The 27,726-nt window shown below is 38.8% G+C and overlaps 1 long non-coding RNA gene across 1 annotated transcript; it reads left to right on the top strand.

Moving 5' to 3' along the window:
- The first annotated feature begins 1,708 nt into the window (after positions 1–1,708).
- On the top strand, positions 1,709–25,121 carry LOC121649310. The gene is made up of 3 exons (XR_006012093.1): positions 1,709–1,719; positions 12,635–12,638; positions 25,034–25,121. It is a non-coding gene; the product is annotated as an uncharacterized LOC121649310 (long non-coding RNA).
- The last annotated feature ends 2,605 nt before the right edge of the window (positions 25,122–27,726 follow it).

Genomic DNA, 27,726 nt, shown 5'->3' with positions numbered 1-27,726 from the left:
ATTACTATAAAATATCCTACAATCATCCCATTAGTTGTGTTGATTAATAAATATTCAGTAATTAGAAAATTAACCAAGTAAACATGTTTACATTACCAGCTGCTTTTCCTTTTATTCCCTAATCTTTATATCCTCACATTTTCTGACAGTTACATGTATGTCAATACTAAAACATACAATGTAAATTTTAATATTTAATATGTACATTTAATCCACTGCTTCAATTTCCCCTGGTTTTATATTACAACAAGTTTCTGAACAGTATTTAAATGGTGTATAGCTACAGAAGATAAATAGAAGTTTGAATAATGTAACTAGCAGCAGGGTTCCTGGCAACAGCCTGGGACTGGCTGTTGACAGTTGCTCTGGAGAAACAGCTTAGATTCCCACCGCACATTTTTAGCTCCCCTCTGAGCACCCCCTCTGAGCGCCTTTGATACAGTAGATCACCAGATTTTATTACACAGACTGAGAAGTCTTGTGGGCCTCTCAAGTACTGTTCTTAAACGGTTATATTCCTGTCTCACAGATTGATCTTTTTTTTATAAGTATGCATACATGCTGCTCAGGAATTCATTAAATAAAATGTGGGGTTCAGCAAGGTTCAATTTTAGTCCCAATTCTTTTTAATCTGTACATGTTGCTTCTTTAAAACCTTCTCAGTGTGGGGGGAAACGTGGGTGTCCTTTTCAATTCGGATTTTAGGTTTATTTATTTTTCTACTTTTAACATTTTTAACTAGTGTATTCCTCACGGGGAACCTCCACGCTGGGACCATTGCCTGGTTAGTCTGCAGGACTGTTGCCATGGGGATGGCTGTGGTTTGGGTGGCTGGGGCCCTGCACTGCAGCCCAAATTGTTGTGGTGTGTGCCCCAATCATGATTTATTTAAAAAAAAAAAAAAAAAAAGACATGGCATGGGCAGGCTAAATATCTTTGTGACAAAAGAAAGAACAAGACATCAAAAGTAAAAAAAACAGGCTGATAACAGTGAGGGACATTAGTGTATACTAGGACAAGGAGGATGCAGGATGACAACCAGCATCTGGAAAGGAGCAACAGAATCCAAAGAGCGTAAATATGGAGGGAGCTAATTACTAACGGGAACAGGAGTGGTAATCAGTAAACAGAAGCCAGTTAAACAGAAAGTAAATGAAACTTTAGATACGGAGGGTGTCAATCATAAATAAAAATCACACAAGAAACACAAACCCCCCACCATGACAACAATGTGGTGCATTAAGAAAGAAACAAGGAAACAAAAACATCCAGCAATGAAGGTTCAGGACTGTTGAGCTAGAGTCCTGCATAAGATCAGAATGGGGGAATATTTCTCTCCTAAAACTCCAGCAACTGGTCTCCTTACTTCCCAGACATTTACAGACAATTGTGATAAGAAGAAGGGATGCTACACAATGCTAAACATCGCCCTGGAACTACTTTCTTGAAATATGTTGCTGCCATTAAATTCAAAATGAGCTAATGAAATGATAAAATGTCTCAGTTTCAACATCTGATATGTTGTTTATGTTCTACTGAGTTCACGAGATTTGGAAATTACTGCATTTTGTTTTTATTCCACATTCTGGGATTGTAGTTGCTTCAAAGCAACCTTAGATTTCTTTGCAGTTTAATACAATTTTACATGTTTGCTTTTTGCTTGTTCGGTATGTGAAATGTCTGTTGTTAATTCATGATCATTGGTACTTTCACAAATTTGTCCATATTTTGTTAGCAGTGCAAAAACTATGAGTTTTATTTAGCCTAGCAGCGCCCTCTCTGGCATAACTTTGGGCCCTTTTTAGGGGGCCCACCCCCTAGTTTGGGAACCACTGTATTAGGGTAATTATAAACTTGGCAGTTCAGCCATTGACTTCTACACAAATAAAGGTTTCCTTAAGCAAGACAACTGAACCAGTAAGAGCAGAATAATAAGAAGAGCCAAGCCATGGTTAATAGATGCTCAATAAAACTGCAAAAAATGAACAATTTTAAACAATTCAAATTCTAGTGAAAAGCAAATACATTGCCTTGAAAAAGTATTCATGCTCCTTGAACCTTTTCACATTTTCTGACCTTACAATCACAAACTTGAATATATTTTGTTGAGGTTTTATGTGATAGACCAACACAAAGTAGCACATAATTGTGAAGTGGGATGAACATTATGCATAGTTTTTCTAAATTTGAAACTAATATAAATCTGAAAACTGTGCTGTGCATTTGCATTCAACCCCTTGTATTCTAATACCCCTGAATACAATGCAGTGCAATCAACTACCTTCAGACGTCACCTAATTAGTAAACTGAGTCCACCTGTGTGTAATTTACTCACAGTATAAACATACCTGCTCTGTAAAGGCCTTGTTGGTTTGTTAGAGAACAACAGCATCATGAAGACCAAGGAACTCACCAGACAGGAGGCCCACAGTCACTCTGAAGAAGCTGCAGTAATCTACAGCTGAGATGAGAGAATCTGTCCCCCGGACAACTATAAGTCGTGCCCTCCACAAATCTGGCCTTTATGGAAGAGTGGTAAGAAGAAAGCCATTGTTGAAAGAAAGGCATAAGAAGCCCCATTTGCAGTTTGCCACAAGCCAGAAGAGACACGTAAACATGTGGAAGAGGTGCTTTGGTCAGATGAGACAAAAAACTGAACTTTTTGGCCTAAATGCAAAGCGCTATGTGTGGTGGAAAACTAATACTGCTCATCACCCTGAACACACCATCTCTACTGTGAAACATGGTGGTGGCAGCATCGTGCTGTGGGGATGCTTTTCTTTAGCAGGGACAGGGAAGCTGGATGCAGCTAAATAAAGACCAATCCTGGAAGAAAACCTCTTGGAGGCTGCAAAAGACTTGAGACTGGGAAGGAGATTTGTCTTCCAGCAAGACAATGACGCTTAACACAAAGCCTGAGATGCAATGGAATGGTTTAGATTTAAGAATTTCCATGTGTTAGAATGGTCAAGTCAAAATCCAGACCTAAATCCCATTGAGCATCTGTGGCAAGACTTGAAAATTGCTGTTCACAGGCATTCTCCGTCCAATCTGGCTGAGCTTGATGGGCAAATTGGCAAAAAATGTCATTACATAGATGTGCAAAACTGGTGGAAACATAGCCCAAAAAGATGCAGCTGTAATTGCAAGGAAAAGTGGCTCTAAAGAGTATTTTAAAATATGAAACTATGTCTCATTTCCGTTCCACTTTACAATAATGTGCCACTTTGTGTTGGGCGATCACATAAAATCTCAAAAAACAGGTTTGTGTTTGTAAGGTGGCAAAATGTGGACAAAGTTCAAAGGCTTTTCAAGACGCTGTAAATGCACTTTGATAGTTGGTTTCCTTATTCTAATGTTTTGTTTGTTAAGGAAGTATTTATTGCTGGTATTTCTGTTTGGACCATGTAGACTTTACCCTGGATTTCTCCATAACTTTCCAAGAACAACTCTGACATTGCATTAAGACTACCTCTTTCACTTCTTATGCTTGTCAGCTGTGTGCAGCACTGTCACATGTCTTAAAGAAAATTTACTCTCCATTTCCTCCTCTAGACAGTTTCTCCTTATACTTTTGAACTTGGCTTTTCTGAATTATACCCACTTTAAATTTCTGATGTGGTCAAGTTTTATTTTAGACTTCTTTCATAAAGGGAACCGAAAACAGATATTTCTGCACTTTTACAAAACCACTTTTCCTAGATGCAAACAATCACGTACACATGGAGTGTGTTAGTCTCAATATGAAATACAATCATTCTGTTATCATGGTGCACAGTGTTGAGGTGGTTAGAACCGTTATCTCCCAGCAGGACGTCCTTGGTTTAAACTTGACTGGGGCCTTTATCTGTAAAATTTACATGTTCTACCTATGCATGCAGAGGTTCTCTCTAAATACTCTGGATTCCTACTACAAACTGAAAACATGCGTGTTGGATGCATCTTGACTGATTGATTGACCATAGAAGTAGGTCTGAGTATGCATAGTTTGTTAAACAAAAAGAAAAACAAAAATACGCTGATCAACTGGCTACTTTATTAAGTACCCCTGTACAATTGCTTATTAATTAGTATTAGATGCCCCATTTGCAGGACATGACAAATAAATATATATTTTTTGAATGTATTTAATTTTTTATAGTGACTTTTTAATGAGCTATCAGATGCATTATGCAGCACTGTCAGAAAACAAGGGGTTAAACTTGTAGAAATGCTGATCTTGTAGTACTATGCATTGTGACACTTACTATGCATTGTGACACTGTGTTGCAACAGTGGAATGTCTGACTTCATTTCATTTAATTTTCAGTGAAATTTGTCATAAAATTAACCCCAACAAGAGGAATGGGTTGCATTACAGCAGAATTTAGGCGAGGCAAGTTTATTTGAGCACAATTTAGAAACAAGGTGATTCAAAGTGCTTCACAGAAACAATGAAACATCTGACAATAAGAAGCTTAATTTAACATTAAAAGCAATAGAGAAAGGAAAAAGAACATTAGATAAAAATAGAATTAAAGCATGATCAAGTTTAAAAATTCAAACTTAAAAGAAACAGATGCAGATTTGGACTTTTAAATAAAAACAATTAAACTGGGTCTTTAACCTGGATCTAAATAAACTGAGTGTTTCAGCTGATCTCAGGCTTTCTGGGAGTGTGCTCCACACATGTGGAGCATAGAAGCTGAATGCAGCTTCTCCATGTCTGGTTCTTACTCTGGAAACTAATAAGAAATCAGATCCAGATGACCTGAGGGTTCTGGTAGGTTCATACTGGATCAAGAGGTCAGTGATGTATTTTGGTCCTGATCCATTCAGAGTTTTTTAGACCAGCAGCAGAACTTTAAAATCTATCCTGGACAGGCAGCCAGTGTAAAGGCCTCAGAGCTGGACTGATGTGATCCTCTTTCTTGGTCTTAGTGAGGACTCGAATAGCGGAGTTTTGAATAAGCTGCAGGTGTCTAACTGATTTTTTAGGTAGAACCTGTAAAAACACTGTTACAATAATCAAGCAAAAAGCATGGACTAGTTTTTCAAGGTCCTGCTGAGACATCAGATCTTTCACCCTGATAAGGTGAAAGTAATTTTGGAAAACTCAAAATTTTACAATCTTTGCAATGAAGGATACAAACAAAAGGCTTTCATTAAGGCTGATTGATCTGCATTAAAGAATCTAGCCACCTCAAGGTAAAATTTATTTTTTTTGACCAGCGCTGCATTTTAGAGGGATTGTAGAGATTCATCTTAGATTGTAAGGATGGTGCTGACCCAGTGCTATACACTCTTTTTCCTTTATTTAACCTTGAGATTCAGCCACACGGCCAAATTTTCTTCTCTTAAAAATCACCACTCCAGTTTGGCTGCAAACCCCCATCGACCTATTTGAGCCCTGATCAAGAGTGTGCATAGGGAGGCAAAATGAAGATGGACAGAGCACTAACGTGTGAGCCAGAATAAGAACAGCTCAAGGGCATGTATACCATGCTGAGCCGAGTGCCAGTGAAAGAGGGGATTATTTCACATGGCCCTGGTGTCCTGATGGCCTGCTCCAGAAATACAAGCCACGCTAAGCTGCACATCCATCATCCAAAGCAGGCGAGGAATGAGAGGTAGTGAATGCTGCGGATTGGATCTCTATGAAGCAGTGAAGTGCAATGTTGTGTACACTCAGTTAAACGGATCCATGCATTCAGCCAGTTTTGAATGGTCATACATGCCAGAAGATGGAGTAAATTACATGAATAATTCAGAGGAGGAATTTACAAATTGCATTTATTCTCACACTAACCCATTAAGCCTGGATAGGTATATGTAAACTGTATTTTCTGTGTAAACTGTGTATTTTCTAACCATTCATAAACATTAACAGTGAGTCAGCAGCTGTCTGATTTTCTTTATTAGCCTATTTATTGTTGGTTGTCGGCCGATAGTCGGAAAGTCTTGGCTCAGAATGTGGCAGAAGCAGCTTCTGTGTAGATGTTTATGGACAATGTACAGATGTAAAACACTCTTTATGATTGTTTATGAGGTATCTAAGTAGAGGTATTTTAGAATGCACACATTACCATATAAGGCTCTTGGGGGCCTTGAAACTGGATTCAGCACACATGTAAACATATGTGTTTCTACAGGATTGGTCAACTCAGGACTTAAGGAATGTCTTTGTTTGAAAGGTATATAAGGATGTCACACACCCATGTATTTTTAGGTTTTCACATTGATTTTGAAACCTCCAGATTTTCTGCAGAAATCTGTTTTTTCTGTTTCTGTTTTTGCCCTTATCTTTTTGTAATAAATCTTTTTATTATACATGAAGCTGCTATCCAGAGACGTTTTTTTCCTGAGTCATTTTTCCACCTCACCTGACCCCAAGATACATCAATTATTTATTTACATTTTTGTACAAATGTTAGTACTGATGCAGCTGTTTGCCACTTTATCAGAGAATCTAGTAATTCTCTGATAAAGTGGCAAACAGCTGCATCAAACAGCTGGAATCTTTTGTTGAACCTGGTTGAAATAACATCTCCAGAAGAGCAGGCAGCAGACAGAGAGTTTCTGCATTTGGTCCAACAGTTTTTGTCTGATCTATCATTTCTCATGTCTGTTCTATTATCTTTCTGCCTCAAATACAAAATACTGTAACAGGAGGAATATTTAATCCCTTCCTTAACTTTAATTTAGGCTGACAACACCCTTTAATTGCACCAGCCAATCATTTAGGCTTGGCAACCGCTTTAAGCAGATTGCAGCTCTGCTGCTGTTCCTGCTGCTTTGTTCTTCCTTTAGGTCTGTGGTGCAGTAGTTTATTGTGACCGTCTCTCTTTGTAGCTTGTATCAGAACAGGCCCCCCCTAGGAGATCTGTGGATCACTGCTGGTATGGACATCTATCTTGGTGGTATTTTGCTGTGAGTTACCAGGAAGAAAGAGGTTAGCTGGATAGGATCATGTATCCCTGGAGCTGTCAAATATTGCCTGATTTGGTATGTTTGGCATACTTCCGTTGTCTTTCATTAAGCTGATAGACTTCTGTCTGCATCATAGGGTCTCCAAGCCTGGACTAGAGCTCCTGCAACCTCCCAGAGCAGCTGACTGCTGCTACTAAGGCCTACACTGGCTAAACTGCTTTTTGTTGTTGTTGTTGTTTTGGGTAATAAAGACGATTGTTTTTATTAGGTATTTTAATATAATAATTTTCTTTTATTTTAACTTCATTAATTGCATTTTTGTCTGTGTTCAGATGCTGAAGGTCGCAGGCAGTCCTGGTGGCTGGGCGTGTGGGCTTGGAGCATGTGTGATGTATGGTGGTGTGATTGGAATACTTCTCATCCTAGACTTCCAGCCTACCTACTGGTAAACCTGCCGCACCAAGATCTGTTGTTTTTGTCGTTTACTTATTTTACTCATTAGTAAATAAACCTCAAATAAAATAATAACTGAAATCCTGTCTTTTGCTGCCTAAATTAAATGAACCTGACTGCCTTAGTAGACTTAAATGAATATTTCCTTGGGTGAAATTCCCATGGTGGTGTTGTTTGACTCTTTAAGTTGTTGGTTTAGATTGAACACAGCCACTTAATTCTATACTCATTACAAATAACCACACCACCCCCTGCTCACCACAGCATGATAAACACTTCTGTAATATTCATCACTTTGCTGAAGTATATTCCTATTTTTTTTTAAGAAATAACCATTTTTGGAAGATCGTAACCTGTCTAATTTCACTGATTCCTGCCAACTCACTGCTTGATTTGAGTGGCTTAAAGATAAAAGTTACACTGGTTGATATTTACATGTAAGGGAGCACAAAGATTTTTGGTGTGCATGATTGTTTATGGGCTGGTTAGTTATCAGATCAACTTAAAGTTTTCCTGGAGAATGGCTCAAGTGGTAGAGCAGATCATCCAATTACTAGAAGATTTGTGGTTCAAATTCCTGATTCATCCCAGTCAGTCTGTCATTGTAGACGAGACACTGCACCCTGCTTTCCCTCCAGTGTTGACATTGCTGGCACTGCCATGTGTCTGTCAGTGTTTACAACTGCGGCTACATGTGGTTTACCACAACCGCGTGTGAATGAATCATGGTTTTAACGTACAACTTTTCTCTTTGGGTGCCATCAGCAGAAAAGCTCAAAAAATGGAACAAGAAAAGAACATGGGGAAAATGAAGTATTATATTATTCTGACCAAATAGTTTCATGTTACACTTTGTTGCATCATTCATGCATCTGGCCTCTTGAATATCTGATAGTCAGTTGTTGGGTTGTGTAACTGCAGAATTACCATAGTAATTCAGCTAAATTGTGAGAAACATCACAACAACAAAAAAAAAAAAAAAAATCCCTCAAATACAGCAGAAATTAAAAATGCTTAAGCACATGACTGCTTCCATGTTTAGCCTTGATTTCAACATCCAGCAACACTGCACTTATATATGAGAAAGAACACAGTTCTGGTAATCTTTGTGCACAGTTTCATGGCAAGGATTCAATGTGTATAAAACAAAAAAGCTGTTTGTGTTTCTTAGGAAAAAGACATTGGAAACCGTTGCTGACGTGGGAATGTATTAAAATACTTCAGTCACAGCAGATGTTTTTATACTTCTTTAAAAGGGAAGACTGCTTATAGCACTATTCACACCATTTCTTGTTCTGATTGCTTTTCAGTGCATCACCAAAATACATTTCAACAAATAATATGCAGTCTGAATAAAACAAGGACAAATTTAGAGCCTTTGATCATGTTGTATAAAGTTTTGTAACACTTGTTATTTTAAATCCAAGTTTCTTAGGAAAAAGACATTTAACATTATTTTATTATATTTCATTTCTATTATTATTATCAGTGCTGTTCAAGTGTACAGTTCATTATCATTCATGGTTATAGTAATATAACATATTAAACATTTTAATATCAATATTAATACATTTATTTAACATTTCTTTTGCAGATCTTTAAATTATTCTATGGAAAAAAAAGGTTGCTGTTGTTCTAGCCCATCCAGTCATCAGTGATGATGATGAAGAGGAGGAAGATGATTCAGAAATTGATCCTGATTGTCTCCCAGTTGGCCATAACACTCCCACAACAACGTGGGTCTGCCAGCCAAGAGGAAGCGCATGCAACCTGCAGTGGAGGTGCTTGGGGATACTTATGATGATAATGATGATGAAGACAAGCAGGCTGCACCACAAACTAAGTGCCCCACCAAACCCCACATATCCACCACCTGAAGCAAAACTGACCTGAGCAATGCTGCTCTGCCCGAGTACCAGCAGTCTGGCCTTACTTTCGTGAAAATGCTTTTGTGTACTTTACCAGATACTTCAGCCCACAATTTGTACGGCATGTAACTTATCACAACTTACCTATATGCCACCTAGAAAGACAAACACCACCTTCACCACCAATGACGAGATTATGACATTTGTGGGCATTCTACATGGGTGTTGTGGAGCTGCCATCTATTGATGACTACTGGGCCATGAACACCAGGATCCCTCAAGTTGCTAACCTCGTCATCAAAATGGTTCAGGCTACTCAGAAGGCTTGTTCACTTTAACAACAACACCATGGCCACTGGCACCACTGACTGCTTCTTCAAGATCCGGCCACTGTTCACATTCCTCAATGCCGCCTTCAGGAGTGAGCAGCAGACCCCAAAGCAGTCAGTGGATGAGGTAATGGTTGCCTGCAAAGGAAAGACAGCTGGGAACCTGCGGCAGTACATAAAAAGCCTAGCAAGTGGGGTTTTAAGTTTTTTGCTAGGGCCTCTGAGGATGGATTCCTCCATGACATGGTCCTGTACCAGGGCAAAACCAAGCTGGATCACCAGTGTCCCTCTGACACCTGAACAAAGAGCAAAGGGTGCCACCAGCCAGATTGTCTCTGTCCTGGCCAGTATTATGTCGTCCTCCACCACCAGAGCCATCTTCGCTGACAACTTTTTCACCAGCATGGACCTTGTTCGGTACCTGAAAACCCACAACTGCAGGTACAAACTCACCACCTCAAACTCCACAACCTCAAAGTCTGCTTCTACTCAAAAGTATCTACACTTACTGCGGAATCGTTCTTGTGGCCATCAACCCATATGTCTGGAAGCCTGACAGGACACCTTGGAGCCTGATTCTCTGACCAGAATCAAAGTTCATATTGTTCAATCTCAAACATTGTCATAGCTAATTGTTGAAAACCATTACCACAAAGTTTGGTCCTTCATGCCGGATTGAGAGCAGCTGTGACAGCAATATGGATAGCTCTGTTTTGGACAGACCAGAGAGCCAGGAAAGGCCAAACAGGGAACACCACTTGCCCCGTCTCCTATGTGACTATGAAGTTAGTTATTGACCACATCTGATTCAGCCTCCCCCTGCTTCCTCTACTCACGCTCATAGCCAACATGGGAGTAAGTCTCAGAATACAACCAGAAAAAGTATAACTAGCTCCATCTCAAAATCTAGTTGGTGTACATCACGCTCTGTTGGGGTATATCCTGCTGAAGCTCTCTCCCCTGTCCAAACTGCTATTCTGGAGGAGTGGGTGAAACAAATGGAGCTTGATAATCTTTGTCACCAATTCAAAGAGGATTCACAGGCTAATCTAGAATATCAACAGCTGCAGGTTAAGGTAAAGGAAGCCCAGTGCATTCAGGAGGATTGCACTGCAGACTAAGGAAGCCTTAACCAAACGCCTAGATAGAAACTGTCGCCTAAAGGAAGCAGAAAAGGATTTGGAGAGGGCCAAACTGGTCACCTCCCTCCTCACAACAGAAACTGGGGGTATCTAATCAGTACCACTACTATCTCCAGATAGTTTCCTACCACCAGCTCCACATTTATCTGTTAAACAGAGTGACAGCCTATGTATCACTCACCCTGTACACCAACCAAAGCAGCCCACTGTGACTCCATTTCAAGCTACTGTCATCAGAGATCTCCAAACTTCCGTACCTGGACAGTTAGCCACATTATCAGGACTGGCACCTCCAGCATCACAATACCAAGACCTACTGCATAATAACCCCAACATCCTGGTGGGTGAAACAACCTCACAGTTCTCAGCTATACCTCCACGAGCCAGCCGTGCTCCACAACCTCAAAGTTTGCTTCAACTCAAAATGTATCTACATTTACTGCTGAATCATTCTTGTGGCCATCAACCTGTATACATGTCCGCAGGTCCCCTCCTCCTAACCAACCCTCCCATCCACCCCTTTACTGCCCCCACAACCCCTCTACCGCAACCCTTACCCACTCACATTTATTTTGTGTGCAGGTTCTGGGACCCGAGGTAGCCTTCCTTATCCTGGTGGTGGCTTTTTCTATACACATGCCCTGTCGGCATGCCCCCCCCCCCCCCCCCCCCCCCACCCCCCCCCCCCCCCCCCCCCCCAAAAATGCCAAAACTATTAGAAACAGTAGCTGTTTTAGCAAATACACTGAAATCGGCTTTTAATTAGATGTGGTTTTATATAGTTTTCCTAATTTGGTTTCATTGTGCCCAATAAAATAATGTTTATAACCTGAACCGTCTTTGCCCGGTGGTGTATAAACAAACTGGTGTGTCTGTCTGGGGGGCGATGTCATGTAGTAATTTTGTTGTGACCATTTACTGGTGCTACGCCATTTCGCCATATATGTTTTGTCATGAAAGTGCTTTCCTCCTTGCGTTTTTTTTTTTTTTTTGCTTACTCTGCTCAACAAAAATCCCCTGGCAGCTGGTTTACAAAATCAACAAAGAAAGACAGGACAAGAAAGAGGAGTAAAGACAAAATCAAAGACAAAAAAGCTGATGATAAGAAGAGGGTTGAGGGGAGTGATTGAGAATAAAATGTTAAGTGGATACATTTGATTTGGACCAGAGAGGCAGGGGATCCCACGCCTGCAGAACAAATATCCTATAATAGTGAACAAGGGTCTTCTGAGCTATTTTTAGCGTGTTGCCATGTGTGAGGAATGTTGGCTGCTATGCTCTCAGGCGACTGTACATTCTCCATACACATGATGCAGCGTCATCTTAATCCCATGCATGAATGGAGAAAATGATCTGCTCAGTTTCACAGAGCTGAACAGCTTATATGCCGCAGTGAGGGATGAGCACATATAAATGTTTTGTTTTTGTGTGTGTTCTTTATTATAATTATTAATGACAGCAACGTAAAAAAATAAATAAATAAATAAAAAAGAATAAGTGCACTTCAAGGAAAATGTTTTCAATTAGAAACCTACTGATCCTTCTTGAAGCAGAAATAAAAAAAAAAATTCTTGTATTTTTCGTTTTTTATGGATTAAAATAAATTGATATAATGGTCACTTTTTAGATACACTGGTTACTTTAACACAAATTTCTAATTGGCTAATCACATGGCAGTAATTCAGTAGTCATGTAGATATGGTGAAGATGACTTACTGAAGATCTGAGCATCAGAGTGAGGAGGAAAGGAAATTTTAGTGACTTAACGTGGCATGGTTGTTGCTCTGAGTATTTCAAAAACTGCTGATCTACTGGGATTTTCACACAACCATCCCTGGGGTTTACAGAGAATGAGCTGAAGAAGAGAAAATATCCAGTGATCAGCAGTTGTCTGTACCAAAACATCTTGTTGATGTTAGAAGAGAATGGGCAGACTGGTTGGAGATGATAGGAAGACAACAGGAACTCATAAACCAACCAAGGTCTGCAGAACAGCATCTCTGAACACACAACACGTCCAGCCTTGAAGCAGATGGGCTACAGCAGCAGAAGACCACACCGGGTGCCTCCTGTCAGCTAAGAACAGGAAACTGAGGCTACAATTCACACACACTCACCAACACTGGACAATAGAAGATGGAGAAACGTTGTCTGGTCTGATGAGTCCATTTCAGCTCCACATTCAGATGCTAGGCTCAGAATTTGGTGGAAACATGAAAGTATGAATCCATCCTGCCTATTATCAACAGTTCAGACTGGTGGTGTAATAGTGTAGGAGATATTTTCCTTAGTACCAACATGGCCTGGTTTAACCACACAGCCTACCTAAGTATTGTTGCTGACCATGTCCATCCCTTTATGACCACAGTGTAGCATCTTCTGATGCTGCTTCTAGCAGGATAATGCACCAAGTCACAAAGCTCAGATCATCTCCACCATGTTTCTTAAACATGACAATGAGTTCACTGGACTCCAACGTCCTCCACAGTCACCAGATCTCAGTCCAACAGAGCAGCTTTGGGATGTGGTGGAAAGGGAGATTCTCATCATGGATGCAGCTGACAAACCTGCAGCAACTGTGTGATGCTGTCATGTCAATATGAAGCAAAACCTCTGAGGAATGTTTCCAACACCTGATGAATCTCTCACACCAAGAATGAAAGCAGTTCTGGGGGAAAATGGGGTCCAACCTGGTACTGGTAAGGTAAACCTAATAAAGTGGCCTGTGAGTGAATATCAGGAAAAACATTTGTCATGCCTTTCAGTCCAATAAGTTATATGCAGTAACACTTTATATTATATAAATCTCTTCTAAATTTTCAATTTAAAGAATTCCTACAAATAATTAAAGGAAATTTTGAATATTTTAATTTAACTGCACAGGAAAAAATGCATTTGTGGTTTTTGTCTGCCTTTGTTCTTTACTATGATATTAAAGTCTGACACTCACTTCTTGGTCTAGTTACTAGACCAAGAAGTGAGTGTCAGACTTACACACACGGACAAAATTATTGGTACCCTTTGGTTAATTAAAGAAAAACTCACAATGGCCACAGAAATAACTTGAATCTGACAAAAGTAATAATAAATAAAAATTCTAATAAATTTAACCAATGAAAGTCAGACATTGCTTTTCAACCATGCTTCAACAGAATTATTTAAAAAAAAATAAACTCATGAAACAGGTCTGGACAAAAATGACGGTACCCTTAACATAATATTTTGTTGCACAACCTTGTGAGGCAATCACTGCAATCAAACAATTAATGTAACTGTCAATGGGACTTCTGCACCTCCCAGTAGGTATTTTGGCCCACTCCTCATAAGCAAACTGCTCCAGTTGTCTCAGGTTTGAAGGGAGCCTTTTCCAGGCGTCATGTTCAGCTCCTTCCAAAGATGCTCAATAGGATTTAGGTCAGGGCTCATAGAAGGCCACTTTAGAATAGTCCAATGTTTTCCTCTTAGCCATTCTTGGGTGTTTTTAGTTGTGTTTTGGCTCATTGTCCTGTTGCAAGACCCATGACCTGTGACTGACACCAAGCTTTCTGACACTGGCCAGCACATTTCTCTCTAGAATCCCTTGATAGTCTTGAGATTTCATTGTACCTGCACAGATTCAAGACACCCTGTGTCAGATGCAGCAAAGCAGCCCCAGAACATAACAGAGTCTCCTCCATGTTTCAAAGTAGGGACGGTGTTCTTTTCTTCATATGCTTCATTTTTCCGTCTGTAAACATAGAGCTGATGTGCCTTGAAAAAAAGTTCCATTTTTGTCTCATCTGTCCATAGGACATTCTCCCAGAAGCTTTGTGGCTTGTCAACATGTAGTTTGGCTTTTTTATGATTTGTTTTTAACAATGGTGTCCTCCTTGGTTGTTTCCCATTAAATCCACTTTGGCTCAAACAATGATGGACGGTGCGATCTGACACTGATGTTCCTTGAGCTTGAAGTTCACTTTTAATCTCTTTAGAAGTTTTCTGGGCTCCTTTGTTACCGTTCGTATTATCTGTCTCTTTGATTTGTCATCAGTTTTCCTCCTGCGGCCACGTCCAGAGAGGTTGGCTACAGTCACATGGATCTTAAATTTCTGAAAAATATGTCCAACTGTAGTCACAGGAACATCAAGCTGCTTGGAGATGGTCTTATAGCTTTTACCTTAAACATGTTTGTCTATAATTTTCTTTCTAATCTCCTGAGACAACTCTTTCCTTTGCTTCCTCTGGTCCATGTTGAGTGTGGTACACACCATGTCACCAAATAGCACAGTGACCACCTGTAGCCTATATATAGACGCGCTGCCTGATTACAAGATTGTAGACACCTGTGATGCTAATTAGTGGACACAACTTGGATTAACATGTCCCTTTGGTCACATTATTTTCAGTCTTTTCTAGGGGTACCATCATTTTTGTCCAGGCCTGTTTCATGAGTTTATTTTTTTAAATAATTCTGTTGAAGCATGGTTGAAAAGCAATGTCTGACTTTCATTGGTTAAATTTCATAGAATTTTTATTTATTACCACTTTTGTCAGATCCATGTTATTTCTGTGACCATTATAAGTTTTTCTTTAATTAACTGAAGGGTACCAACAACTTTATCTATGTCCATCTAGACTCTAGTTGAAATCTTTTGCCACAAATCAAATATGGGCAAAATATTTTATATAAAACATCATCCTCAGTCTCAGGGTAAGAGCTTAAAGTCTGTCAGTACAAGCTGTAATTACTTTTGACCTTGCAGACTTGTGGTGAAGTTGTGGTTGGAGAAAGTGCTCAGTGTCCATGTTTTCGTAATGTGTGTTGTTATTCTTGTTCATGCTGACTGTATTAGTATAAATGATTTACTGTGACAACACACCAAGCAAGTGTTCAGATCTCTTGGGCTGCTACAGCACTATCCATTTACCTCTCCTATAAAACCCAGATCATTTGGTTAGACTTGATGGTGCACTGTAAATCATAGTAGTGGTGTTTTTCAGATATGTTGAATTCATACTGATCTTTCAAGAAACTACCATGATAATATACCCTGACTTATTTTATCATTAAATCCGAGAAATCATCAGTGTTCAGGTAAAGTTGACACCCTGTTTAAATGGTGTGCTGACTTTGCTCAGTCATTGTGTATCAACTGACCCTTGTGATGCTGAAACAGAAGTCTGGGTGGAATAGATGTGCAGCAAAACCTTTAACATTTTGTTTTTACTTTGGAAATAATAAAATGCATGAAGACATTGGAGCATGTGTCCATATAGTGTTAGCTAGTGTTGTTTATACTGCTCACCAGAAGCTTGCAACTTGAACAGCGGTAAAAGTACACACACTGGCAACGGTATGAATAATCTGCTCCAGCAAGTGTTTTCTCTTTAGCCAATCACACAAGCTCAAGTCTGGATGGAAATTATCCTGCAGCCATCAGGGTAAAAAATACCATTTAGCAACTGTTTTATGTGCAAGTGTATTGTAGTGAATGACTACTTTAAGCAAATTGTATTTGTATTTTATACTTGTACATATATATAAATACATATAATTTTCTACCTTTTTATATCTTCTTATATATTGTTTTTCTTTTTTAATACAACAAGGAAAGCACCTAATTTCATTTTTCTTGTTGCAATGAAAACAAAGACATTCTAAATCTGAAAGACATCCTCTTTTCCCTCATTTTCTTGGTTACCAAAGTTGTGATTTTACTATAGATTACTGTTTTGTCTGTCAGTAAAAAAATGGGGGGGTGCCATATAAACCCTATTAAACAGTTACTTGGGAACAGTTGAAGAAAAACCCCAGATAGCAGACAAGTAGCCTGTTACTTTTAGCACTTATAAAAGTGGCCCAGATGTCAGTTGCCAGCCTAGCTGGGGTTATGGCAAGTGTCCTGTGTGCCACATGTGGTCCAGATGTCAGCTGTTGGCCTGGACATGGACTACAGCGAGTATTTTGTGGGCCTCACGTGGTCCTAATATGGGAAGCTTGCCTGGACAACATTGTGGCAATTTCCTTGTGGGCAGCATGTGGTGGTCATGAGTTTTGGCACCTACACTCACATTTAGTCAACACTGTAACTCAAGGCCAACTTTGGCAAAGAAGGGAAAAAAAGAAAGTACATTTGGGCCAAATATTTTTTTTATATCTGAGAAGGCACTGGCACTTAGAAAAAAGAATAGTAAAAGAAAAAAAGAAAGAAAGAAACGCACTTTTGGCTGTATGATCAGACAATCTTTGGTTTAAAGGTACATGTAAAATCAGTCTCAGAATATTTTAATCATAAAATTTGGTTCTTTCTCTAATCTTTTACATCCCCCAGTGTAGATGTATCATTTTAGGATCTACATGCAAATTTTTCCACCAAAGGCTGCTGCACACAAATTCTGCCTTACTCCCCAGCTGAAATTGTTAAATCCAAGAATCCCCTAAAAGGTAACCCTCAAGCAACCTGCAACTTTGTTTGTGCCATGGTGTGTGGTGGTAGAGAGGATCTAGATGCAAGCTCACAGATGGGAGGCAAGTAGGTGAAGAATAAGAATTTTTCATTCAATAAACCAAAATAGCAGACGCAGGGTTTCCAAAAACAGAAATCCAAACTATAAATACATCATAAGCAAGAACAGCACAAGATTGAGGAAGAGCAGAGGAAAGTATTGAGGGGAGAGATGATGTGTGGCAAAAAAGTTTTCACTTCTCTTCCTATTGTCATGCAAGCTCGGAGCCTAAAACTGTGAGGCATTGGTAACTTGGAGCTATTCCCCATAAATGAAGATCCTTGTTCTACAGCACTTTTAATGTGTTGAAATGTAATTTTATAGCTCTTTTTTCTTTCATTTTCATTAATAGGTATTCAGTGAAAATATCACAACCTTCTTCTGATGTCAACTCCGGGTAATGAGATAATGCGTTCCTGTCGTGGTGGGATATATTTTATCTCTGAAAGGCAAATGCAACGCCACAGTAATGCCACGAGACAGCAGCAGAGATCAACTTACTGCACTGCAGAGCAGCCGCTCACTTTACACGACCTGTTCAGCCCACCTGCAGAGAAGGAAGCCACAGAGGCTGAGCACTCCCAGAGTTTAAGAGCATCAGAGGTTAATGATCGTAGAAAGCTGCTGAAGCTTTCCACACATTAGTACAACTTCCTCTGGTTAATTAGCTACTGCTGAAAATGTATTTTATTTTAATTCAAATGCAAAAGGTTTGAACAAAGGCATTTCTGTGCAGAGTTTGCATGTTATTACTGTGTATGCATGCCCTCTCTCCAAAAACTCTGGCTTCCTCCCATCACCCAAAGACATGGAAGTTAGGTTATTGGGTGACTTCTTTTTTATCTTTACTTATTCATTTATTTATTTTTACAACACATAGATGACAACACAAGACAAGACATAAGTGCAGTACATAGGAACATTGAGAGACAAAATAAGAAAGACAGAACACAAACAAACAAATAAAAAATAATTATTAATCTGTGTTGTGTAGGGAATTTGTTATGTGTGTACCTGAACTCATAAAGGAGATGTTGCATTTGACAAATTAATAAGTAAACTGAATGAGGAAGAGGAGTTGAACAATAATCATGACAAAAACAAAAATAATTAATAATAATAATAAGAAGAAGAATAAATACAGCATTATAATATTGCTGTCATTAGAAGAAGAGAGGAAAAGAATGAGAATAAGAGATAGATCAAGAAATAAGACTTTTACTGTCTGAAACAAGCTAAACAGTACAGGTAGGAGGTAGGATGGATGATGAATTAGCCGTCCCCATTTTCACTGAGAAAATAGACAAATACTCTGTAGTGTGTCTTTAATAAAAACTAACCTTCTCTAAAGTTGCTGTTAATTGTTGGAAGTTACACGCAGCCAAAGTCTTCTGGTTTGAGCCTCCTTGTGAGATCCGCTGGGAAAAGCCAAAGTATGCAGCAAAGTATGCAAGCAGTAACACTCAGGAGATATAGTTACATCATAGCAAGCAATATTTTTCTAATTAATGTGTGTACCTCACTGCTTTTTGTAGACCCAGACTGTAACGAGAGACAGAAAAGCAAGACACTCCATAAACAAATAACATAAGAAAACCCCTGAGGCAGTTAGATCACTTAGCTGCAAGGCTGACAATCTAAACGATTCAGGTGGTGAAATAAACAGTCACAGAAGCAAATATTTAAACGCCAACAGGAATGCCCACCTTCTTCAAATTTCATGAGGGAACTCAAGCAATGAGGGAGTTGTAGTTTTTATTGGCTTACATCAGTCCTTACATCATGTCCCCTGTGCAGACTGACATAACTGTGGGGGATGTAGAAAAAGCCACAAAACACCCCACAGGAAAGGTAAATGTCTGATGAGTGATAAATACTTTTTAGTGAAAGTGCTTCCTGTGTTGCTTTATTAAATCTGCTTCTGACCAAAGTAAAGGTCATAGTGTTTGAAAAGAGTATTCATGACTTGGGGCAGTTATGCATACTTTAAACACTCACATCACCTTTAAAAAAAATCACCAGGCAGATGTAAAGCAGGGGAGATCCAGATTAGTCTTTAACCACAGCTTCACACTTAGAATAAATCATTAATGGAATAAATTAGATGTTTTTTGATTGCAGTACCAAAATGAATAAAATATTAAAATTTAATGTAAAAAATACCATGATGCTATTTCTGAGTTGCTCAATATTTTTTTTTCTGGGTGGGTTCTGAGCCCACTGGAGGGATGTCCAGTTTTATAATTTCCTCATGACACATGAACATTTAGGACTTAAATCAACATTACTGAACTTTGTTTTTTTTGTGTACTTCAGCGTCCCCTAACTTGGCATCAGTCTTGCATCTTGCCTTTTCTCTGAGCTCTCTCCAGCCAGTAAACGTCAGCCTGCTCTTACCTCTTGCTCTGTTATGTGTTTCTTTTCCTCGCTGTCTCCAATAAAGTCCTTTTGCAATTTTTTTAATTTGAATCATTTCCTTAGAAAAAAAAACCACCGTGTTGATATCTAGTTTCTTACATCTAACCTCCGTTACCCGAGCATGGTTCTGCTGGAGGTTTGCCTCTCTGATAAAAAAAAAGTTTTTCCTCTCCACTGTCACCCACCAGCCCATGATTGTTCACGGTGATGGAATGAAAAAAAGATTTTATGCAATTCATTAATTTTCTTTAGCTAGGCTGTTATTTTATATGAACTGGCTTATTTCAACAAAGTTTTTATAAACTGGGTTTATGTGGATCATACAATCAATTTGATTTATTAGGATTAAAATTGGATGACAGAGAATTATATTGAATTTGGCTGTATTTTAAATATGACTGATATGAATTGCTGTCACAGTCTATTGTGGAGGCAGAACCTGAATGTAGGACAACAGATTGGAAACAGGAGGTAAAACTGAAAGACTTCATTCAACAAACAAAAGATGCTGCCAATTCAGTATTCACAAAAAAAAAATCTAAATATGATCTCTGATATGATATCAACAAACTGATGGAAAACTAATTGAAAGAAGAGACAACAATCTGGCAATGAACAATGAAATCCAAGAAGTGTTTCTACAGAATGGGTAATTAAATGAATGGATACAGGTGGGTGATGATCAACGCTGAACAGGTGGTTACACAATGACCAATTACAGAAGAGAACAGAAAGAGATATTTGAGGATACCCATAGGTACAATGGTAACAGAAAACTCAGATGAACCACAAAATAAAACAGAATTCTCAGATAATGATAAAAAAAATTACAAAGAATTGCAGAATATATACAAACTTAAACAACAGCACACACACTGTGACATAAAACAAGGCTGTAGTAAACTGACCAGAACAAGTATTTAGAGAACAATTTTGTTGCCTTTTTCCTTTTCCTTCCATCCATCCATCCATCCATCCATCTATCCGAGAGGATTCATCATTCCATAAGACCCCCCTTGTTACTGATTTATTTCCATTCTTGCATATTTGGCATCCCTTAGGAAGTGAAGGTCTTGGCTTGTACTAGGCCCTGAAGGGCAAAATACATTGTTTCTGCCTCAAATTACTGACAAACACAAACCCACACACAGACCTCTGAACACGAACTGCCCATTACTTCTGTCAAACACCACCAGACACACACATGAGAAATGGTTTCATTCCCTGACCCTCAGTCTTATAAAAGTTAAGTATTTTGCAAGAAGGCGTATGTGCATGTTTTCCACAACCCACTGTGAATAAATTTATTGGGATACTCATCAATTACCACCAGAGTTCCTCTGCTTTGAGTTTCAAAGAGACTGAAACCAGATGTTTGATGGACGTGGAAACTTTTCTTTGGATGGTAGGACACCATCCTCCACAACGTTCCTGATCATGTGTTTTGTTCAGAGGACAAGAAGACCAAACCGGGACAAGAAACTGACTGTGAGCTCTGTAGTCCAGTTTCGTGGAGGCGTGGCCGCTGGATTTTACAGAGGCCAACAGAGAGGTGTGTGCTGCGAGCCTGAGGTCAAGAGATTACCCATTTCTACTGACCAGAGACAGAAAATACATGTGGTGAAAGGGTCATTGGCCATAATATAAAAAGGCAATTTGCCATCTGGCTGATCCACGGCAGAGCTGACTCGGAGATGGAAGCAGTCATGTGACCAGTTGACATGATGATGGTGAGACTGTTCTGATTTCATACTATATATAATTAATGGTTTGAAGCAAAACTTTGTTAATATACTGAAGTTAAACAGATCTACATCTTTTATGGAAAGAAAGTTCTAAAGAGTAAACAGAAGGTTCATTTCTAGACATTTCATACACACAAGGCTAGTTCAAAACTGTAAAAAGAGATACACACATACACGCACACACACACACACACACACACACACACACACACAAGCTCACTGCAACAAAGTGCTGCTTGCTACTGACCCACATGACGTGTTACTAACCCTGTGTTGTTTTCACGATTTACAAAGAAGAGAATATGTTTAGTGAGCTGGAGGCAACAACTTTTCCTCAGTTATCCAACACTGATTGACACACTTTTGATAAAAAATAGATAAATAAAAATAAAAACAAGATGGGAAGTAAATGTCTTATTTGATCCCTTCAGATACATTATTATGGTGACTCACTGACACACGAATTTATATTTCCTCCAGATTATCCCGTCTAATTGCTGCTCAAGGATCTGATAAGATGGTATCTCTCTCATTCATACGTCTTGACAAATGGGAGAAAGTAAATCCTGTTTCTGCCAGAGATTTAAATGCCAACATACTGATCCTTATGTGCATTCACATAAATACTGAATGGTCAGGTGTGGATACTCCTTTTAATGACATGAAGACAGTGAGTGTGATTCTGTGTTGTAAAATTCACATATAGTTGTATTGACCTCTTTGTGAGAGGTCAAAAGAGGGAATTATTGGGATACTCATCAAGGAATTACTTAAATGTGCTACTTATTTTCATTTATATTTTTACTCTGTTAATCTTATTAAATATCTCTTATCTTTAAGGTCATATACTTACTAACAGTGTGCTAATGTGCTTAAGCAACAATGAGACTCTTCATATGGGGTAAGTGAGAAGAACATGTGAGGGGTTGACGCTAACGCTGTGTAGCCAGTAAAACAACATGTAAGATGTTACACTTAAAGGAAATTTCTAGGTCAACCGGAGTTCAGAGGAAATCCTTATTTGTCTGTGTATGCTTTCTTTATCCCTGTTTTCCAGAACACAAGAAGCCACCAAATGGATGGATGTCACAAGGAGGGGGGTAGACAACTGCATGTGGCCCAAATTCTGCAACTGCAGCATTAGTCAGATATGATTGCAATGACAAATCTCTAAATCATATTGGTAATTTAGTAATCCTTATTGGCAGCAAAACTGTGTATGATCAGACCTAAGGATTCAAGGATGAGTTAGGAGGAGTTCTGACTGTAACAGCAGCAGACTCCGTATTGTATTAGTCCAGGGGACAGATAATACGAATCCAGAATTCTGTATTTGCACATTTCTCATATCAATTGTAATTAATAAATGAGTTAACTGAGAGAAGTAGTCTGTCATATTTTGATCCATCAAAGAACACGCAGGAGAAGACCCTAAAGGGAAAGGTATATAGAAAATGTGTGGAACAGTACCTGATTAATTAGGAAAGTGGGAAATTAGTACCTGCCTATTTTAATACTGAGGGAAGAAGTACCTGTTCTTTATGACTTTCATTTTTAAGGTTTTCTCTAACACCACCCACATGTATAAGCTTGAATAAGAATGCTATTACATGCTTTTGATCAAACTTTTTAAAAGCACAGCACAGCTAAATTTTTATGTAAAACGTTATTTGATTAAGGGGGCATTCTATGAAGGATTATTGAAAGGTCTCACTTATTTTGATAATGTTTGACATTTACCATATTAAAGATGCATTTTCTTAGTGACTCCTCTTCGATGGCTAATTTGGCATCCATCTTGCATCCTGCCTTTACTGTGGACTCTCTCCAGTCAGTAGAAACCAGTCTCAGCTTGACTCTTGTTTTATCTCATGCTCTGTCCTGTTATCTCTTTCTTTTTCTCTCCTTCCCTGACAATGTCTTCTTGCATTTCTTTGCTGAATCAGCCACAGTTCGTGTTCAAAACAGCCTGTCTGTTTATGGCCATAGATACAGAGCTATTGTTAACTGGTGTGTGAACATTGTTGGAAATGGGACAAGAGTAACTTTGGGAGTTTGGTGAGTAATCCCATTACCCTCAAAATAGAACCACACTTCAGATTCCTGCGGGAACAGCTACACTTGTTTTGACTAGTTGATCATTAGTCTGTCTGTGTGTTTACTTTGCAGTATGAGTAATGTTAAAAGCCATTTTCCCCCATTTTCAGATGAAAGACTTTCTGGGTTTTTAGTACCAATTTAGTTTTTTTAAGTTCAAATATTGTATAATATTATTTTGTTTTTTGATATTAGAAAGCGCTCAAAGTTGTTATTTGAAGGTCTCCAGACACCCAATAATTCCTGTAGTTCACACACCAATTCTAACAAAAGTTAACCATTATCCTGCAGGACGTTACAGCTAGTGATCTTTACTGATTAACCAACCAACACTATATATATACTGCTCAAGTATTTATCTGGAGCAGTATATCAAAAAAAAGGGCATCACTCAAAGAATATCTGGCTAAAAAACCTCCAGATGTATAACACAGATGTGTACTGAACATTCTCATTGTACCAGTAGAAAAGGATGAATCTACCTTGCTGATGCTGTTTTCTTGAAGGAAATGCAATCATTCCAGTGTCTGCAAGAATATAACATATACAATGAAGATGTTATTGTGTTCAACACAGATAATGCTGCACATGTATACCACATATATGTTTTTCACAAATGCTCCAAGCTGGCTCCCGCAAAAGAAGATGCATCCAGTTCCTGAGAAAAAACTGCAATCAGGAAGGAAGGCAACCATTGCTCCAATCCATGTGCAGCATGGTGGAATTTCTGGTTCACTGCATTACAGTACCATTCAGAGCACTTTAGACTGTACAAGGAGTTCATAGAGATGGAAATTAAATATATTGTTAGAGTACGTTTCTTTACATTGCATTAATTTCACATTGTGCTTTTCATCCTCTTTACCAAAAATAAATACATCACACTAAGATACCATAAAATGCAGTGCTGTAAAATGTATTGTATTGTCAAAACTTTGATTTCTTTTTGTAGGTAGGTAGGTATGTAGGTAGGCCTGTGAAGTGGTAGATTTGGATGTTTTCTGGGATTGGTTGCAGAAGCATCTTGACCAAACGATACAAAGATGTCGTCAATAACCCAGCAGATGCTGAATGAAGCAACAGCCTCTACAAACTGGTGCTGTCCAATCACAGGCGCTCAGTAACAAAGGACAATCTCAAAAACTTCTTATACCACAAACAGCAACTAGTGGTGCTTTTGAAATGGATATAGTGGAGGAAATTCTGTGGAAGACATGGAGGACACTGAGCCATAATCAGCTTCCAGGATATTGCTTTTTTATTTTTTTAAATAAAACATTTATTTATCCCTGCAACCATTTTTTTATATATAGATGCCCTGAATACAGGGAGTAAATCAAAACTCCTAACTCATCCTTGAATCCTTAAGTGTAACATCTCACATGTTGTTTTACTGGCTACACAGCGTTAGCGTCAGCCCCTCACATCTTCTCACTCACTCCATATGAAGAGTCTCATTGTTGCTTAAGCACATTAGCACACTGTTAGTAAGTATATGACCTTAAAGACAAGAGATATTTAATATGATTAACAGAGTAAAAATATAAATGAAAATAAGTAGCACATTTAAGTAATTCCTTGATGAGTATCCCAATAATTCCCTCTTTTGACCTCTCACAAAGAGGTCAATACAACTATATGTGAATTTTACACCACAGAATCACACTCACTGTCTTCATGTCATTAAAAGGAGTATCCACACCTGACCATTCAGTATTTATGTGAATGCACATAAGGATCAGTATGTTGGCATTTAAATCTCTGGCAGAAACAGGATTTACTTTCTCCCATTTGTCAAGACGTATGAATGAGAGAGATACCATCTTATCAGATCCTTGAGCAGCAATTAGACGGGATAATCTGGAGGAAATATAAATTCGTGTGTCAGTGAGTCACCATAATAATGTATCTGAAGGGATCAAATAAGACATTTATTTCCCATCTTGTTTTTATTTTTATTTATCTGTTTTTTATCAAAAGTGTGTCAATCAGTGTTGGATAACTGAGGAAAATTTGTTGCCTCCAGCTCACTAAACATATTCTCTTCTTTGTAAATAGTGAAAACAACACAGGGTTAGTAACACATCATGTGGGTCAGTAGCAAGCAGCACTTTGTTGCAGTGAGCTTGTGTGTGTGTGTGTGTGTGTGTGTGTGTGTGTGTGTGTGTGTGTGTGTGTGTGTGTGTGTGTGTGTGTATCACTTTTTACAGATTTGAACTAGCCTTGTGTGTATGAAATGTCTAGAAATGAACCTTCTGTTTACTCTTTAGCACTTTCTTTCCATAAAAGATGTAGATCTGTTTAACTTCAGTATATTAACAAAGTTTTGCTTCAAACCATTAATTATATATAGTATGAAATCAGAACAGTCTCACCATCATCGTGTCAACTGGTCACATGACTGCTTCCATCTCCGAGTCAGCTCTGCCGTGGATCAGCCAGATGGCAAACTGCCTTTTTATATTATGGCCAATGACCCTTTCACCACATGTATTTTCTGTCTCTGGTCAGTAGAAATGGGTGATCTCTTGACCTCAGGCTCGCAGCACACACCTCTCTGTTGGCCTCTGTAAAATCCAGCGGCCACGCCTCCACGAAACTGGACTACAGAGCTCACAGTCAGTTTCTTGTCCCGGTTTGGTCTTCTTGTCCTCTGAACAAAACACATGATCAGGAGCGTTGTGGAGGATGGTGTCCTACCATCCAAAGCAAAGTTTCCACATCCATCAAACATCTGGTTTCAGTCTCTTTGAAACTCAAAGCAGAGGAACTCTGGTGGTAATTGCTGATGATCAGATGTCTTTGTTTCTTCTCTTGAATCATGTAGAGCATCAGGTGGCGCAGGCTGAGGTGGGTCTCAATTCATAGGAGATGGTGGTGATTATTATTCTATTTTTTTTTTTTTTTTTTTGTGGGCCTCTGCTGACTTTTACTCCAACGGATGAGCTGAGTCGAATCGGATTTGCAGCCTGTGAAGAATTTCAAGACAGGAAGTCTCAGACAGGGACAGGGGAGAGGGAGGAGAGAAGAAAGGAAATTATGATTAATAATTATCCCACAGAGTGTGTGTATGTCTCTCGAAGAAGAGTTGCATGTTTTTTCTCACAGACTTGATAATATAAATGTATCTTTAGATGTATGTATATAAGTAAAAAGCACAGTGTGTCTTTTTTTCCAAACAGACAATCAGCTTCAACTTCAGAAAGATTCCTTGTGTATGTATTAAACAGCAAAACATTTCCTCATACAGATCAAATTATTTTACATTATCTGAATCTTTCCATGCATAAATTTAGCATCTCCTTCTAATTTAGTTTTTACTGACACAAAAACCTATTTTAATTTCTCATGAGATTTCTTACAACCTATTAAACTTTTCAACCACCAACGAGGTGCCCACTCTGTCTTTTGCTGTGGAATGTGAGTCTCCAGTCACACATACACACTCACATTGTTTTGCCTTCATCACACAATTTATATTCAACTGCTGGCTTGTTGAAGGCGGATTTCCTGTCACTATCCGACGCCAGACTCAGAACCCCAGATGACTGGTCTCTCACCTAACGCTGAGGTAGAGGTCTTTTTACAGGTCCCAGACCTGGCTGCACACAGTCTTCAGTCTCTCGGCGATTCCATACTGGCTTCAGATGAGTATTTAGGATCCAGCTCAAAGAACCAATATGTTAGGAAAATTCATTTCCAACATGAAGCAATGCAAAGCTAAACCTTCTACATAAGGAAGAACCACAAGGCATTATTCCTCTCTTTACTTAGTTTCTCTCCTTAAGGTCCCCAACCTTTTCTCTTTCATCTCTTAAGCTTCTACAGAAGATCTGTTAATTTCTGCGGTCAATTTCTTGAGATCCCCAGTTCCATAACACTTTTAATACTCTAAATACTACTTCCAATCACTCACTCACTCCACACTTAAAATGATACACTTTTCACTTATTCTCTTTTACTCTTATCTGTTTCTCTTTAGCTCTTATACTTCTATTCCTTTATTCAGGATTTTGTGTTCTGGAAAACTGGGATAAAGAAACCATACAAAGATAAACAAGGGATTTCCTCTTAACTCCAGTTGACCTTTCCCTTAGTGTAACATCTCATATGTTGTTTTACTGGCTACACAGCGTTTGCGTCAGCCCCTCACATGTTCTTCTCACTTACCCCATATGAAGAGTCTCATTGTTGCTTAAGCACATTAGCACACTGTTAGTAAGTATATGACCTTAAAGATACTTAATATGATTAACAGACTAAAAATATAAATGAAAAT

The sequence above is a fragment of the Melanotaenia boesemani genome, chromosome 11 (genome assembly GCF_017639745.1).
Source record: "Melanotaenia boesemani isolate fMelBoe1 chromosome 11, fMelBoe1.pri, whole genome shotgun sequence".
Lineage (NCBI taxonomy): Eukaryota > Metazoa > Chordata > Actinopteri > Atheriniformes > Melanotaeniidae > Melanotaenia > Melanotaenia boesemani.
This window is presented reverse-complemented; position numbering and strand designations above follow the sequence as displayed.